Source organism: Lissotriton vulgaris, chromosome 5 (assembly GCF_964263255.1).
Source record: "Lissotriton vulgaris chromosome 5, aLisVul1.2, whole genome shotgun sequence".
Lineage (NCBI taxonomy): Eukaryota > Metazoa > Chordata > Amphibia > Caudata > Salamandridae > Lissotriton > Lissotriton vulgaris.
This window is the reverse complement of record NC_141693.1, coordinates 26,924,610-26,940,276: the sequence shown is the minus strand read 5'-3', so window position 1 is coordinate 26,940,276 and position 15,667 is coordinate 26,924,610. Positions and strand designations below refer to the sequence as shown.

General features: G+C 48.9%; 1 protein-coding gene across 1 annotated transcript in view; it reads left to right on the top strand.

The window, feature by feature from the left end:
• The first annotated feature begins 9,747 nt into the window (after positions 1-9,747).
• Positions 9,748-15,667, top strand: part of LOC147710041 (CLIP-associating protein 1-B-like) — a 115,208-nt gene continuing 109,288 nt past the window's right edge. Inside the window, exon 1 of the mRNA XM_086919931.1 lies at positions 9,748-9,824. The gene's annotated coding sequence lies outside the window, so the exon portion shown is untranslated. The remainder of the gene's footprint in view (positions 9,825-15,667) is intronic.

Here is a 15,667-nt window from a genome sequence, read left to right as displayed (position 1 = left end):
GACCTTCATCTTTGGTGAGCGGCTTCTAAATCCTCTTGCGACTCCTGTGCCCTCAGCCTGTGAGTCCTCTCTAGTGTCTAATCCTGCTTCAGTGGGCGTCCCTGCTTGCTCAGGCCTGCTTGCTCAGGCCTGCTCTGACTCTCCTGCACTTGGTGAGTGCCTTGGAACTTGCTGATCCCAATGTTGCTCCTTCATATTTTCCATATCTGTTGCTGCTGCCAAGGCTTGTTGGTGCTCCTGCCGGACACTAATCCCCTGGTTCTCGACTTCCGACAAGGGACAGCTTGTGCATGTCTCCTGGTCTTCCTCCGTGTTGCCTGGTCCTCACAGCTGCAGCGACAAGGTCACCGTCATCACTCCTGCATCTTCCGACATAGGTGGGCATTGCTCTGCCTTGCCTCCTGGTCATCTTTGAGTGGCATAGACTCTGTCCCCTCTGCTTGCAGGTTATTCACTTGAAGAATCCATCCTTAGATTCCACCGGACTCTTGCACAGTGTTCGCCAGCGACATCTTTACTGAAGTGCTCCATTGTGTATTACAGCAGTATCAGATGTCACTTCGCACCTATGCACCCAGCTTCCCTATGTAGGTGTCCTGGGTTATCCATGGGTGAGGTGACTCTCCAACCTTCTGACTCCCACTGGGTTTTATTCAGGGTCCACTGAGAAGGGTCATTCAAAATTGCAAATGTGAATTTCCTGTTGAGTTGTTATAGGGTTTGTTATAGGGTTTTATACAGCCTCATTGGGGTTCCAGGGAGCTTCCCTTGGGTAGTTCCTTTTGTCCCCAGCTCTTTTGAGTCTCCTGGTCCAAGTCCCGACTTCGGTCGCATTTCGTGTTGCACTTTCTTAGTATATGGTTTGGTCCCCCCCGCCCCCCCTGGAGACCACTGTGTAGTGTGCTTACTTACCTGTTTGCAATTGAAGTGTTCTTGTGTATTTGTTATCTCCAGGTTCATATTTTCCTCAACACAGTCTCTCATTGATTGAGCCTGGGGGCTACCATTTTTTGCATTCACCTTCTTTGGGAAGCAGCATGTTGATCAATAATTTTGCAGGAGGATGAAGACAGGCTTATTCTGGGGAGACTGCAAAGGAAAACAAGCATTTGCAATGCATTAGGCCTCACATTTGCAAGAGTTTAAGCTACTGCAATTGTAAATGACAATGTCTTTTATATATGTGTTTTAAAAATCAACACAAATAAAAGGCATTGTCATTTACATTGACAATAGCTCAAACTATCGCAAAAGTGAGACCCTTTAATGGTGGCTGCACCACTTTCTTTAGATGCTGCTTGCCGTATTCAGCTTACAGTGAGCCGCGGCTACAGCGCCCCTTTCTTTAGACATGGCAAGCAGCATCTCAAGAAAGTGGTGCGGCCACCATTAAAGTAAAAGCACGGTATGTGGCACTTTCACCAAAAATAAAACAAAACAAAGGTTCCTGAACGCGGCCGCTGAAGTTAAAGCGGACAGCCATAGTAAATAAGATCAATAAAGAAGCGGGTCTCTATAGTTAAAGTGGACCAGTCACCATTACTAATAAAAATATAAAAGCAGGCGGCGTGCTGCTTTGTAGGAAAGCACGCTGTGGGTGGAATAGGGGAAAATCATTAAAAAAGATTGTGCTCACAGACTTTAAATAAAGCAGACGTGTAACAACGCAAGTAAAAAGTCCAGTCCTCATGGGAGGTTACAAATGCAGACAAGGAGGGAGTACAAAGCCTATTCATGAATCAAAACAAACGATTTAGAAAGGACAGAAACAGGAGCCAATTGAAAACATGGGTAGAAGATGGGTGGAGCTTCAAGTCCCTACCTGAATATAGCATGCCTCACAGAGCAGCGCATGCGCTGCCCAGGCTCGACCTAAAAATATATGATTGCAACCACCGACGTTCTGACAGGACTCCTCTGCGCAACACAATCCATCTGATTTCCATTCCCCTCCTGGCACTAATATCAGTGCTCCAAACTTCACATGACTAGTCCGGGGAGTGTAAACAAACCAATAGTTACTCTTTGACCGAAACTCTTTTTCCCAAAATAGTGGCATGGTTGAGAAATGAAAATGTTAATGTGCGTGGGAAGCTGTTCAAAACCATAAGGTTTTCCTTTGGGCAAACTTTACAATCTTCTAAAAAAAATGTTTTAAACGAAGTAAAAACCTGACAACTACGGTACATTAAACAGGTCTAATAAAGTATGAATCTAGAGCGCAAAGCAAATGATATTGGACAAACTTGGAATTTTAAAAGGCAAACGTTAAGAGTAAGAGGGGAGAGCAATACAAAATCCGCACTCCGCCAAACGACGACGTATAGGATTACTGCAATGTTACGTCTTGCAATTATGTATGCCGAAACGCTGCTGAGATATTAGATATATCTGTACTGTCCACATTTCTGCGCACACAGCCGTAGCCGAAAGCATTGTTCACATAACGGTCCATTTCCCTTCACCAGGGAGGCCCTTGAGGGCCATCTGGGCGTGCAGGTAAATGGTTTAACATGCCAACCTTTTGTCCTCAAAACACTGAAACGAACTACGCTAGGTATGCATGCTTTTGGCAAGGGAATGTCAAACACTGAGATCAGTCCAGACGGAAGCATCAGCTCGGCGGCAAAAATGTCATAATGTCATGCATATCTGGAAGAGGTTGTGTGCGAGACTCGCGCTCTGGGGTGCCTTAGGCGCACCCACTGCAATGTTTGTGGCCATAAGTTAGTGAGCAAGACTGCCACGTGTTACATTTGTTTACATTTCAGATGAGAAGCGGAATAGTATTGCTCCAAAGTGATATTATGTTGCAAGTTGTGAACAACCAAAGTATACAATAGAATAGCGCCTATTAATTGTCCAAGTTACAGTCCCCGCTGGTATTTTTGTTGAACAATTCAGTCACCACAGATAAAACAGCGTGGTGTCTAATCGCAAGTACATTTCCTCAACCCACCAGATTTTTTCAATACCTCAATTGTTTCACTGCCATGCAGAACGCAGTAAAACAGCTTTCGCCCATCCGCAATTAAATTACTTCAATCCAAGTACACCGTTACGTCTTTTAAACATAACGCCACACACGCGAAAACTCTTGCAAACTATTTTCCACAGAATGTACTCTCTCAAGACAGAAGTCCCCTTAGCTACATGAAATTCCAATGCGAAAAACCCGCCCAAACAACCACCAGGCCATAAAACTCTTGAAAAGCACAAATACGATCTCGTCGTAATTATACACCACACATTTATAATACAAGTTACCAAACTGCCACATATGCAACAACAACTCACCCGTTACCCCTAAACCAACATCAATCCACATCTCTTGCCATTAACACATTTGTTGCCCTGATAACCCTTTGATTCTGGGCAAATCTAACATTGCTGTGCTGGATTTCCTTCGCTGCTAAAATAGAAAGTACTAACAAACAGGCAACAGGGTAAGCTCCGGTACTAACTAGCGATATTAAAAAGTAAACATTTTACTTCATGATGCACCAACAACCAATCTCCAGCCAAAACCACACGAACGAACAAGAAACAATCCCTCCCCAATGCACAACCACCAGCCTGAGTCCTACCACCCCCCACCTTCAAATATGCGCCTACCACATGCGCGAGCCCACCAGCACTGAAATTAAACACCCCAACATACACTCCAGCTGCCTTTTGAGCCACACGACCCCCATTCCACCAGCAAAACAACACATTTAATCAGTTGAGCCTCCCCGAAAACACAGAGCGGTCCCCAGTACGTGTTTGTGCACTCTGCTCCACCCCAGCCCCCTCAACAGGAGAGCCTCCCTGTCCTCCCAGGGACTGTTCCCCACGGGCTGCACTCACCCGATGCTTCGCTTGCAGTCCGTTTGTTGCCGGCTGAGCTGGTCCCAGCTCGGGACTCCGCTGCGAGACGGGCGTTGGCCGGGCGTAGGCTCGTACTCCAGTACGGGGGTGCGGCTCACAGCCTCCTCTGCCGTTCCTGCTCTAAACGCCTCCGGCACATTGGCGAGCCTCAGAGACGGCCACGGGCGTGCGCATGCGTAACTCACAACATGGCGGAGAAGAGGTCGCATAAACAGGGAGGAAGGACTAAGCCGGGGCTTCATGGATTAGAGCCGAGGGACCAAACACGAGCAACCAAGTGCGCTGGGAAAGAGGATGAGCAACAGCACGAAGGGCTTAGAGGAAGGACTAACACAGCACGCACAGAAAAGATAAACAAGCCGCAGGTTTCTCCTCGTTCCGCGGCTGGAAGGCGGGACTTCCGGTTTGGCCGGCAATGCTTCCGGGTCGCCGCAGGAAGCGCGGCGGCCCGCCCTGCACAGGGAAAAGTGTGTATGTGTGTGTGCGCGTGTCTGCGGGAGGCAGCTTTCTAGGAGACAGGACCTGGCCGTGCGCGTGGCCCGCTCGAATCGCCTCCTTTGGCAGAAATGCGCGCGGCCAGGTGCTGTCTCCTCGAAAGCAGCGCCCTTCACAATAGATCTCGTGCCGTGACAGCGCTTCGCGCTGTAAACGGCACGAGACCTAAAAATAAAGTATCTTTATCTGAACAAGACCGACATGTAAAAAAATCCAACATATGTATTACAATAAATCACTTTGCCAACTAGGCACTTGTCATAACATCACAATCAGTGCAATACAATGTATACTTATATGTTGCACATGTCATAAAAATACCATTGCTGTACAAAATATGCAGATCCTGAAATGATGCTAGTTATCTTATTATTGCAAGGTAATAAAATGAAATAAATAACAATCTGAGCGCATGAATACGAAGCAAGTGGTCAGCCCCAGAGGCACATGAATCCCCAGATATCTTGGCACACGTGCCACTTAACACTGTGAAAACTCAGGGTGAAGCGCTCCTGCCCTGCTGGTCTGTGACTTAGGGCCACACCTGGATTATCCTGCCACCACAGAGACCTGTGCACCGGGGCTCCTAGGAGGTAGTATGTATAGCGTGGTAAACCTTCCCATGGGGGCCTCTGTCCGAGGCTCACCTGTACTACCTCCTGAACAGGAAAAATGCCCCCCAAGTGCAGGTTATCACACTCACACACCTGCTCAATGGCTGTGTCACGACACACAACTCCTGGGGCCTCCTGTCGCCTCAGTACACAGGACCCTTGAGGATTCCTTCCTCTCGTCTGCTCTCCTCTCTCCTCTGGAACACACCAGTCCAGCGTCCCCAGTTCATCCAACGTGGTCATAGGTGTGACTCTGGCTAGGACAGTGGACTTGCTCACCCTCACACCTGGGTCTTAGCCAGGGGCCTGCTGGAGTAAGGGTCACCTTGTCGCCATCCCTCACAGTGAGCAGGGCAGCTGACATAGTCTGGGGCATCAGAGCTGGCTGTGGCGGACCCTCTGTGGCTTCCAGACTGAGATGAGGCCGGCGGAGCTGGACTGCACACACACTCTGCCCCGGGGGTACTTGGGAAGGGCTGCACTTTTGCAATGGATGGTTGCCAGACAACATGAGGGGACATGCTCGGTGATCCTGAAAGTGCTAGGCTTTGCTGATGGGTGGGAATGTTTTCTTGCAGACCCCCAACTTCTGACGCAGCACACGTTTCAACAGTGCCTCAGTTCCTGTCACGGCACACATTTACACAGTGCCTCATGATTCTGTCATGGCACGCTTTTTCACAGTGCCCCATCTTTTGTCATGGCACACGTTTACACCGTGCTCAGGGAGCCTCCCAGCACACCAGGAAATAAATTGCTCCCCGCCGCTTACTTCTTTTTTATGGTGAAGAACAGTCCAATCCTTCTCCTATTCCAGACAGAAGCAGCAACTGCAGGCCGACCCCCCCCCCCCCCCCACCCCCCCACCCATACCAAGGGGCAGCACTCCTCACAGAGCTCTCTCAGCTCTCCTTCCAGGCAGGTTCCTTTTTGATCCAGAGCAGATCCTTTTGAAGTCATTGATTTCCCTGAGACTTTCAACAGGAGGCAAGCTCTGCATCAAGCCCTCGGAGATCTTTTCAAGCAGGATATCCGAGCAGGGCAAAAAGTGTCCGTCCCTTTCCTCTGCCCACAGACAGAGGCAGCAACTGTAGACCAACCCAACAAAGCAACAACACAGCAGAGGGGCAGTACTCTTCCTGGCAGCTCTTCTTCTTGGCAGCATCCTCCTGTTTCCAGAAGTTTTGAGTTTAATCCTCAAGATTTAGACCCCATTTTCTGATTGTAATCTTTGTTTTACAGTCCCTGAGCTCAGTACAAACCAGTTCTGTCCTCCCTGGTCCAGCGTCACTACAGGAGGTGGAGACAGCATTGTGCAGAGTAGACACAGCCTATTGAGGTGCTAATGAAAACTCATCCCACCACTCTAAATGCAGAAAGGTCTATTCAGCCTGGCTACGAGTCACCCAGAAAATGTAGGACTTACTGGAACCCACCCCTTCTGACTGTCTAGAGTGAACACACATCCCCAGCTCCTGTCACTCCAAAACCAGACTGTGAATACACAAGCAGGCAGCGGCACACAGGATGGTTAAACAAGAAAATACCCACTTTCTAAAAGTGGCATTTGTAAACACACAGTTTAAAAAACACCTTTACTAAAAGATGTGTTATTATATTTTGAGCTCAGGGAGCCTAAACTCCATTTCTCTATACCACCTTTACTAAAAGATGTGTTATTAAATTCTGAGCTCTGAGAAATGAAACTCCATTACTCCATCTTTTCCCAATTGAAAGTTAGACTTGTAAAATGTTACAAGGCAACTCCAATAATTACCTATGAAAAAGACAGCTTTTCAATAGTGAAAAACGAAATGCACAGTCTTTCACTATCAGGGCATGGGTAAAACACACTAGCACATGTCCTACCTGTCACATACACTGCACAATGCCATGGGGCTTGCTTGGGCTTACCATAGTAGTGACTTATTTGTAATACAAGGGAAGGTTAGGGCCTGGCAAGTCGGTGCACTTGCCTGGTTGACATTGTAGTTAAAAACTGTGTGTGCAGACACTGCAGTCGCAGGTCTGAGACACCTTTGAAAGGCTACTTGTGTGAGCGGCACAACCAGTGCTGCAGGTCCACAAGTAGCATTTGATTGACAGGACCTTGGCATACCTGTCAGCATTACTAGGGACTTAGTAGTAAATCAAATATGTCAATCACGGACACACCAATGCACATCATGATTTACATTGAGAGCATATGCTTTTACTTTATCAATCTTTATTTCGAAGATGAAGTTCATAAAAGATACATACAATACAAGTTTAAAGCCTTGGTAAAAATGGACTTAAAAGTTTAAAATGCTAGACGTTAAAACATCGAGAACACAAGAGTTCTAAGGTCAATCATGTACAAAGGGTCTTTCACCAGTCTAGTCGGAATTAGTGGGCCAGTTTCAGACACTGTCTTCTGTAGTGCCAGACGGCATTTAGATACTTAGCTACAGCGAACACAATAAATTCCGACAGGTCAACTTTGAGAATTCTCAGGGCCTCCGTGCACTTTGTAAAGCATATGCACGTTAGCACTGATTAGCAGTGGTAAAGTGTCCAGAGTCCTAAAACCAACAATAAATAGGCCAAAAACTAGAGGCCAAAAGGCAAAACGTTGGGGATAAACCCACTAACAATGTCAGGTCTAACAATCATAATATTTAATTGTTTAGTACAAGCTGTCCTCGCACAACAGAAAATGCACAGTAAGCAAAGAGAATTATAAGCTTCCACTACAAAACAAATGCAGTACAAAACGAAAGGAGCAAAGCAAACCTTCCTCACAAACAAAGAAAAATACAGCATTGGATGAAGGGGCAGGACAAGCCTATGTCCCAAAATAGATGCAACGCAGGAAGCAAAGAGTTAGGGAACCACCCATCATAAAGAAGAAGCAGCAATGGATTCAGGCGGAGGACAAATCCTTCTTCACAAAACACAATGGCATATGCAACTGCTGCCCTAAAAATCAAATGTAGCACAGGAAGGAAATGTCAGTGCCAGCCTTCCCATAACAGAGATAGCACGCCAGCAGCTGGGCACAATTGTACACTGTGTACAGGGCTACTCGCGGGGCTGCAACCCAGGAGCAAACTAGAGACCCTGAGGCTTCCCAGCCCACCCATGGCCATGGAAGCCTCTCACGAAAAGAGCTGATTGTAGAATCAGAAATCATTGTTTTCACTGTTCTTTTTGGGTAGAGCGCGGGCCACAGAGAAGCCAAATATTCAGCGTCGGGTCCTTTGCAGGACTGCAGGGGTTGGCCTGCTACTTCTGTGAGCCACTGCATCACCGGTAATTGATATCACCAATGGGATACCTGCCGAACAAAACATCTGGAGCATGGGTAACAGGGAAGGGTTGGTGGTATCCATCCCCAGCCATGTTTAATGTTATTATTTGCAGTGGCGGCTTCTGACTTTGAAAGTGGCGAGGCAATAATGTGAATACTGGAAGTCTAGTGGCTACTGACTGTGATAAAATATGCAATTCAGCACACCGTTAGACTCCGAGTCGTGAGGGGAAATCCCCCCGCCTCTTGGAGTCACGCTGCTTGGATGTTACTGTGTGTGCTGGCAGGAGAAAAATAAAACAGAGCTCAACAGCCAATCCAAGCACTGTTCTTATGCTGCTTAAAATACTAATCTGCATAGCAGCAGTGCTTGGTTTGGCCGGGGCATGCAGACACAACGCTCCCTGGAAGACCGATGGGCCAATCCATGCTAGCCTTTAATGAGGACGCCTGGACTGCGCATGTCAGTTTGGCCACAGCAAAAATACCGGCCAATGAGACATGCGCAGCTCTGTGAAAACCCCAGCTGCTCATCCCACCCGCCTGCCACTTTCGTCGGACCACCAGCCCGTCCCATAAGGAAGGAAGAATGGAGGTACGGTGTGATTGACATGATTTTTTAAAGTAACGAACCTGGGATGTAGGGGCTGACAGAAGTAGCCGGTCAACACTCCTGTGAAGAAATCACTGCTGATTATTTCTGAGCACAAACTTCATCCAAAAAGAACAGTGAAAACAATGATTCTATTCCCTCAGTCCCACTCTTAGACAGTAAAACCCAAACTACAAGTCCCACAATGCATCATTGTGATGGCTAAAAAGCGAGCACTGGATTCTTATTGGGCGGGGTTGTCAATTGAGATACTATTCCCCAATGTCATGTGCTAATCCTGAGGTGGGATCATGAAACTGCAAAGCCTTTCAAAGGTGTAGTCAAAGTTGCATCGGATCATTGGGGTGTGGACTTTGAAAGAAACGCTTAACATGAATGTCCGACAGCAGCTCTCTGTGAACGGTTCTTCGTAGGGGTCAGGGGTCATGGAAGGACCTAATGTGTGCGCTTGAAAGAAACATTGACTCTGCCATTGTGTGCAGTTAGCACCGTAATGTGAGGGGGCAGAGGGGCCCAGAGATACAACTGGCCCTCCGGGACCCTGCCGCGCCTCCCTGTAAACACGGCCACCATTCTGCAAGGGGGATTCATGCTTTCGTCTCGGTGGAAAAGGGGCTCCCCAGGAGGGCGCGGGGGGCGGAGGAGCCGGGCTTGGACAGTGAAGCTTCTGGGGCCCCGCGTGACGCCGCTGGCTGGAGTGTTTGCTGCCTGGACTGCAGCTCCCAGAGTGCACTGCGGTGGGAGCGCAATGACAGCATCCCTTGCAGCTGTGGCAGCGCGTAGGGCCGCGGAGGCTTCTCATTGGCGGATGGACGGGGCAGGCAGGCGAGGCTCGTGACGTGAGCTAATTGCTGGTTCTGATTGGGTGAGGGCTTGGCGCAGGTGAGCTCGCGCGAGGGGTGCGCGGTGCAGAGAGCCGGGTTCCTCCAGGCTGCGGACGGTGAGTGACACTTTCATACACGGAGGGGGCACGCGGGGGTTTATATGTTTTATTCTGTGGATACCTGGTGGCAGCGCGTGGGGCCGCGGAGGCTTCCCATTGGCGGATGGACAGGACGGGCAGGTGCGGCTCGTGAGCTCCTTGGCGCAGGTGAGCTCGCGCTCGGGTCGCGGCGCGAGGGGTGCGCAGTAAGCCCCCTTCATGCTGTACCCGTGAGTGAGTTCGTGCTCACTTTGGAGCATAGACTGTTGTATAAAGTTGTTTTCAGCAGCCTGGCAGTGGTAGCAGAGCTGCGTGACTTCACCAGAGCGCCTAGTTTGAAGCTCTTTGCCAATTTGTTCTTGGACTTATTTCAAGTTCTTCAGAGGTTAGGGGTCTGTCGACTGTCTCTAGAACCAACCCCCCTGCTTTGGTAATTCTGACAGAAAAAAATGTAAGCCTCCGAGTTGGTTTTTGCATCGCAGTAGTTTATTTTGTGAATTTTGGTTTCCGTTTCTGGGATTAGTCTCCACCTGCGATTATTTGCATGCCAGTATTTGACTCATTAATATTACTCAAATGACATCCTGCCGTTTGTGCGTAGAGATTAAACACACATTGCTAACAAAAGTAAGTGAGCTATAATAAGTCACATGCAAAGCGTCTAATCAGTGTTAAATATGTCTCTTTCAACTGAGGCTATGCATTTACTATTAAGCTTCTGTTCCCAAGGTGAGAAGTGCGATCAGACAAAAAACGATGCCACACCAAATGAATAAATAAACTATTACAAAAAAGTTGTATTTTTACTGAAGCTCCTATGACTATTGCTTAAAATGTGCTTTTCCGCTGAAGGAATTGAATTAAATGTTTGAAATATGAATTCGCAAAGCTAATGGCTCTCTCACGTGAAAAACCATTGACATTGCCAAGGGTTTTTTAAATAGCTCCCTTAAATGTGCAGACAACCAACTTGAATTGGGAACGTGACGTGTTAAAATATTGCAAATGCATTTCTAGATTGCCACGCGGGTGTTTAGGCGTGCACAGCGTTATCTTTGAGTGCCTTCTATTTTAAGAAACCAGCATGGAGAGCACACGCGGAGGGCAGAGAGTGAATATGAAGGGTGTGACGTGTATGGACATGGTGTGCAAAGTGTGGTGTGCTGAGCAGGCTTTGCCAACACATGAAGAGACAGCAGTTTCAAGAAAAAGAACTAAGAGCGCCAGGATGGAGTCAGTGGATGTTCAGTAGATTCTTGTTCACTTTCTAAAGCTGCAGCCATTTTTAATTGAAGTAAGAGGCTATATGTTTTTAATTCGGCTGCGGAGTTCTGTATTGCCTTTCCATGTCTCCCTACAATTCTTGTTAAAGGGGTTCTAGGTATAGAATTGGGGCGGATGAGGTGTGCACCTTCACTCTCCATCCAGACTTCCCTGCAGATGTGATCAACTCTGACGTGCCCCTGAACTGTGCATTGAAAAAGCCACCTGTAGTTAGTGTGTTTTACAGCTGTATTAGTCCGAAGTTTTCAAATTTTTTTGTTATATCCTTTATCAAGTGTGGTTTTTAACTTTTACTTTCTCGGTCGGTCCCAACTTCTGACTAATGTTCATAATTCTCTTTTTTTTTTTCAGTTCAAAAAGATTTTATTAGGCAGAGAAGTAGGCATAAAAGGAGGGGAGAAGAGGGGGAAAAAGGGTTAACAATAAGGGGGAAAAAGTAAAGAAGAATTCTCTTTTTGAAGGACTGTTAAGCAAGTGGAAATGTATACGTTTAATGGGGAGCTCGATGTTGGTGCCATCTCTTTGTTGCTGAAACATGTTCATTTTGCTGTTGTCGTTCACCTATGATGCTGTGTGGGTATGAATGCCCGATGTAAACTGTGCTGTTCAATTCCACTTAATCTGACACATCCCCAGGGTCACAGCGTGCATTGGAGCGCCTGCAGGCAGCTGCTGTTGATTCTCTCTGTGCACCTCTGCCATCCCCAGGGTCACAGCGTGCATTGGAGCGCCTGCAGGCAGCTGCTGTTGATTCTCTCTGTGCACCTCTGCCATCCCCAGGGTCACAGCGTGCATTGGAGCGCCTGCAGGCAGCTGCTGTTGATTCTGTCTGTGCACCTCTGCCATCCCCAGGGTCAAAGCGTGCATTGGAGCGCCTGCAGGCAGCTGCTGTTGATTCTCTCTGTGCACCTCTGCCATCCCCAGGGTCACAGCGTGCATTGGAGCGCCTGCAGGCAGCTGCTGTTGATTCTCTCTGTGCACCTCTGCCATCCCCAGGGTCACAGCGTGCATTGGAGCGCCTGCAGGCAGCTGCTGTTGATTCTCTCTGTGCACCTCTGCCATCCCCAGGGTCACAGCGTGCATTGGAGCGCCTGCAGGCAGCTGCTGTTGATTCTCTCTGTGCACCTCTGCCATCCCCAGGGTCACAGCGTGCATTGGAGCGCCTGCAGGCAGCTGCTGTTGATTCTGTCTGTGCACCTCTGCCATCCCCAGGGTCAAAGCGTGCATTGGAGCGCCTGCAGGCAGCTGCTGTTGATTCTCTCTGTGCACCTCTGCCATCCCCAGGGTCACAGCGTGCATTGGAGCGCCTGCAGGCAGCTGCTGTTGATTCTGTCTGTGCACCTCTGCCATCCCCAGGGTCAAAGCGTGCATTGGAGCGCCTGCAGGCAGCTGCTGTTGATTCTCTCTGTGCACCTCTGCCATCCCCAGGGTCACAGCGTGCATTGGAGCGCCTGCAGGCAGCTGCTGTTGATTCTCTCTGTGCACCTCTGCCATCCCCAGGGTCACAGCGTGCATTGGAGCGCCTGCAGGCAGCTGCTGTTGATTCTCTCTGTGCACCTCTGCCATCCCCAGGGTCACAGCGTGCATTGGAGCGCCTGCAGGCAGCTGCTGTTGATTCTGTCTGTGCACCTCTGCCATCCCCAGGGTCAAAGCGTGCATTGGAGCGCCTGCAGGCAGCTGCTGTTGATTCTGTCTGTGCACCTCTGCCATCCCCAGGGTCACAGCGTGCATTGGAGCGCCTGCAGGCAGCTGCTGTTGATTCTCTCTGTGCACCTCTGCCATCCCCAGGGTCACAGCGTGCATTGGAGCGCCTGCAGGCAGCTGCTGTTGATTCTCTCTGTGCACCTCTGCCATCCCCAGGGTCACAGCGTGCATTGGAGCGCCTGCAGGCAGCTGCTGTTGATTCTCTCTGTGCACCTCTGCCATCCCCAGGGTCACAGCGTGCATTGGAGCGCCTGCAGGCAGCTGCTGTTGATTCTCTCTGTGCACCTCTGCCATCCCCAGGGTCACAGCGTGCATTGGAGCGCCTGCAGGCAGCTGCTGTTGATTCTCTCTGTGCACCTCTGCCATCCCCAGGGTCACAGCGTGCATTGGAGCGCCTGCAGGCAGCTGCTGTTGATTCTCTCTGTGCACCTCTGCCATCCCCAGGGTCACAGCGTGCATTGGAGCGCCTGCGGGCAGCTGATGTTGATTCTCTCTGTGCACCTCTGCCATTCCCCAGGTTCTCAGCAAGTCAATGTCAACAGATATTGTTGTGTATCCAGGTGGACACTTGTTTCTCCCATACAAGATCTTTAATAACTATGTTCTTGGTTTTGGATGGGTCCGAGTAGGGTTTTGGCTGGTAAGTTGCTACTCACACCCTAGAAGTGAGACAACAGTGCAATTAGTAAGTTATGGCTTATTTTAAAGATGACAGATTATTCCATTCAGGCTGCCCATTAGCATCAGATCTAAGGTGTTCAGTCCATGAGGAGAACACACCTCACTGCCTTATGTTATTCTGTCTGAAGTACGAGGACACGGAAAGAGGTACTGTCATTTCCACCTCATTATCTGTAAAGGAGCACAGATGTGTCCCTAGAGGTTTCATCTCACAAAATAATAGGCAACTGAAGCGGACAAACATTTATTTACGGGATAGATACATTTCCGTTTCTTCTAGAATCAAACTGTGAAGGAGTGCCTGCTGTTGGACTTGGCCCGCAGGGCAGGTTCACCCCTAGACTTTTTGCCTTATTTGTGACCCTGTGTCAGTGATTTTTGGGTCTCTGCGCACTTTCCCCTGGGTCCCAGAGTGAAAGTGCGTGTGTGTAGTCTGGCTGGCCTGCCCTCCCATAGGAATGCATGGGGAATGTGTGTGTCCCTGGTAGTTCCTGATGCGTGGGGAGTGCAGGCTTGAGTTTGGTATGTATAAACTCGTGAGAGTGAATGCTGCGAGATGGTGTCTGCGGCATGTATGTGTCTAGAAGGGAAGTGCTACTTCTGGACATTGAGATATGTGTGCAGTGAGGGTGCTGGAGCGTGATTGGCTGGAGCTGGCTGGCATGCCAGGCTCCAGGAAGTCTGGATGGGTCTGCCCGGTGGTGAGTGGGAGATTAGCATGAGTGATGTGTGGGAGGAGTGTACCTGTGTCCTGGATGGGCTGGGTTTTCCCCACACAATGCTGGCTCCGCCCCCCTGTGGTGTGTCTAACGACCCTAGCCTCCCCAGTGAAAGAAATGGGTGGTTGGGCCATCAAGAGTGCTCCAGAACCAGCTGCGACTGGTTTTCCCCCCACCCTGCACCCTGAAACAAAGGATTTGTTAGTATAAGAAGGGGCTGTGTCCCCTTAGAAAATGTTCTACTTTTGGATCCTGCCAGAGGGGGCTTTTGCTGCTGCTGGGGCCAGGAGGACCGCCACTTGGGGTGTCTCCCTGCCTGGAGACCCAGTGTGCTGGCTCTGGCCCAGCCTTGCCCCCCTGCCTGCCTCCAGCCCCTGCTGGAGCCTTGTCCTGTCCTCCAGTGCTGGGGAGCACTGAGGACTCCTTGCCTGCAGCCTGAGAGCGCTGCTCTCTGCCCTTCAGCGCTGGGAGCGCTGAAATCGCCTGCCTAGCGCTTGGAAAGCGCTTGATTTTGCCCCTAGTGCTGTGAGCGCTGTATTTTGTCCTGGAGTAGTGAGTTAACAATGGGGTATACCCTAAGAACTCTCTGACCTGGGTCAGTGAACATAAGTACGTACGAAGTGGTCAGGTTCTATGGATTTTTGGTCAGGAATTAATCACAAATTACTTTTTTCAAAACGGAATTATTTAACATGAAGTCCCAAGGTGTATTACACAAAACACATTTATTTCAACATTGTTATGATTAGCACGAAAGCATTAGAGAACATAAAAACTAAAGAAGGACCAATTACTTGATTGGATCAAAGGAGGACTAAAGGACATAAGTCTCAAATATTTTCTTCTATAGCAACGTTATATGCGGACAAATGTTAAACATACAGTGTATAGTAATGAATATTTACAAAGTGCGCTCAAGGTGACATGGAAAAAGGAGACAGTTAGATAGGTTGGGGGTGAATGGGTGGAGGTGAGGACTGGGTAAAGGGTGTTGTGATCTTAAAACAATCACAGTGGTTAGAAATGAATCCTTTACAGACTAATTTAGTTCAATAGTTCCATTCATTTCTTTAACATAGGGTACGTGTTACTCAATGGGTTGCTTCCTATGTTAAGAAGATCGGATGAAATCAAGTCTACGTTTCGACCCCTAAATGATGGGTTGGTTGGAACCTCGGGCTGGGGTCTTCTTCAAGACGGGTGGAGACAGGAGCGCTTCATATAGGGCCGTCCAGTGGCCTATTGAAAATGGACCTGCGTCGGTTCCATAGTGGTGTAGGAAGCTGGGGCGTCGATGGGTATCCAATCAAAAACTGCACAATTTCAGATCGAGTAGCGTCCGGGTATGATGGATTAGTCTTCTCTGTATTTAATTTGTCAGTTGTCCGGGCAGCGCTGCTACGAGGAACTCTCCCGAGGCAGCTCCGAGGACAACTGACAAATTAAATACAGAGAAGACTAATCCATCATACC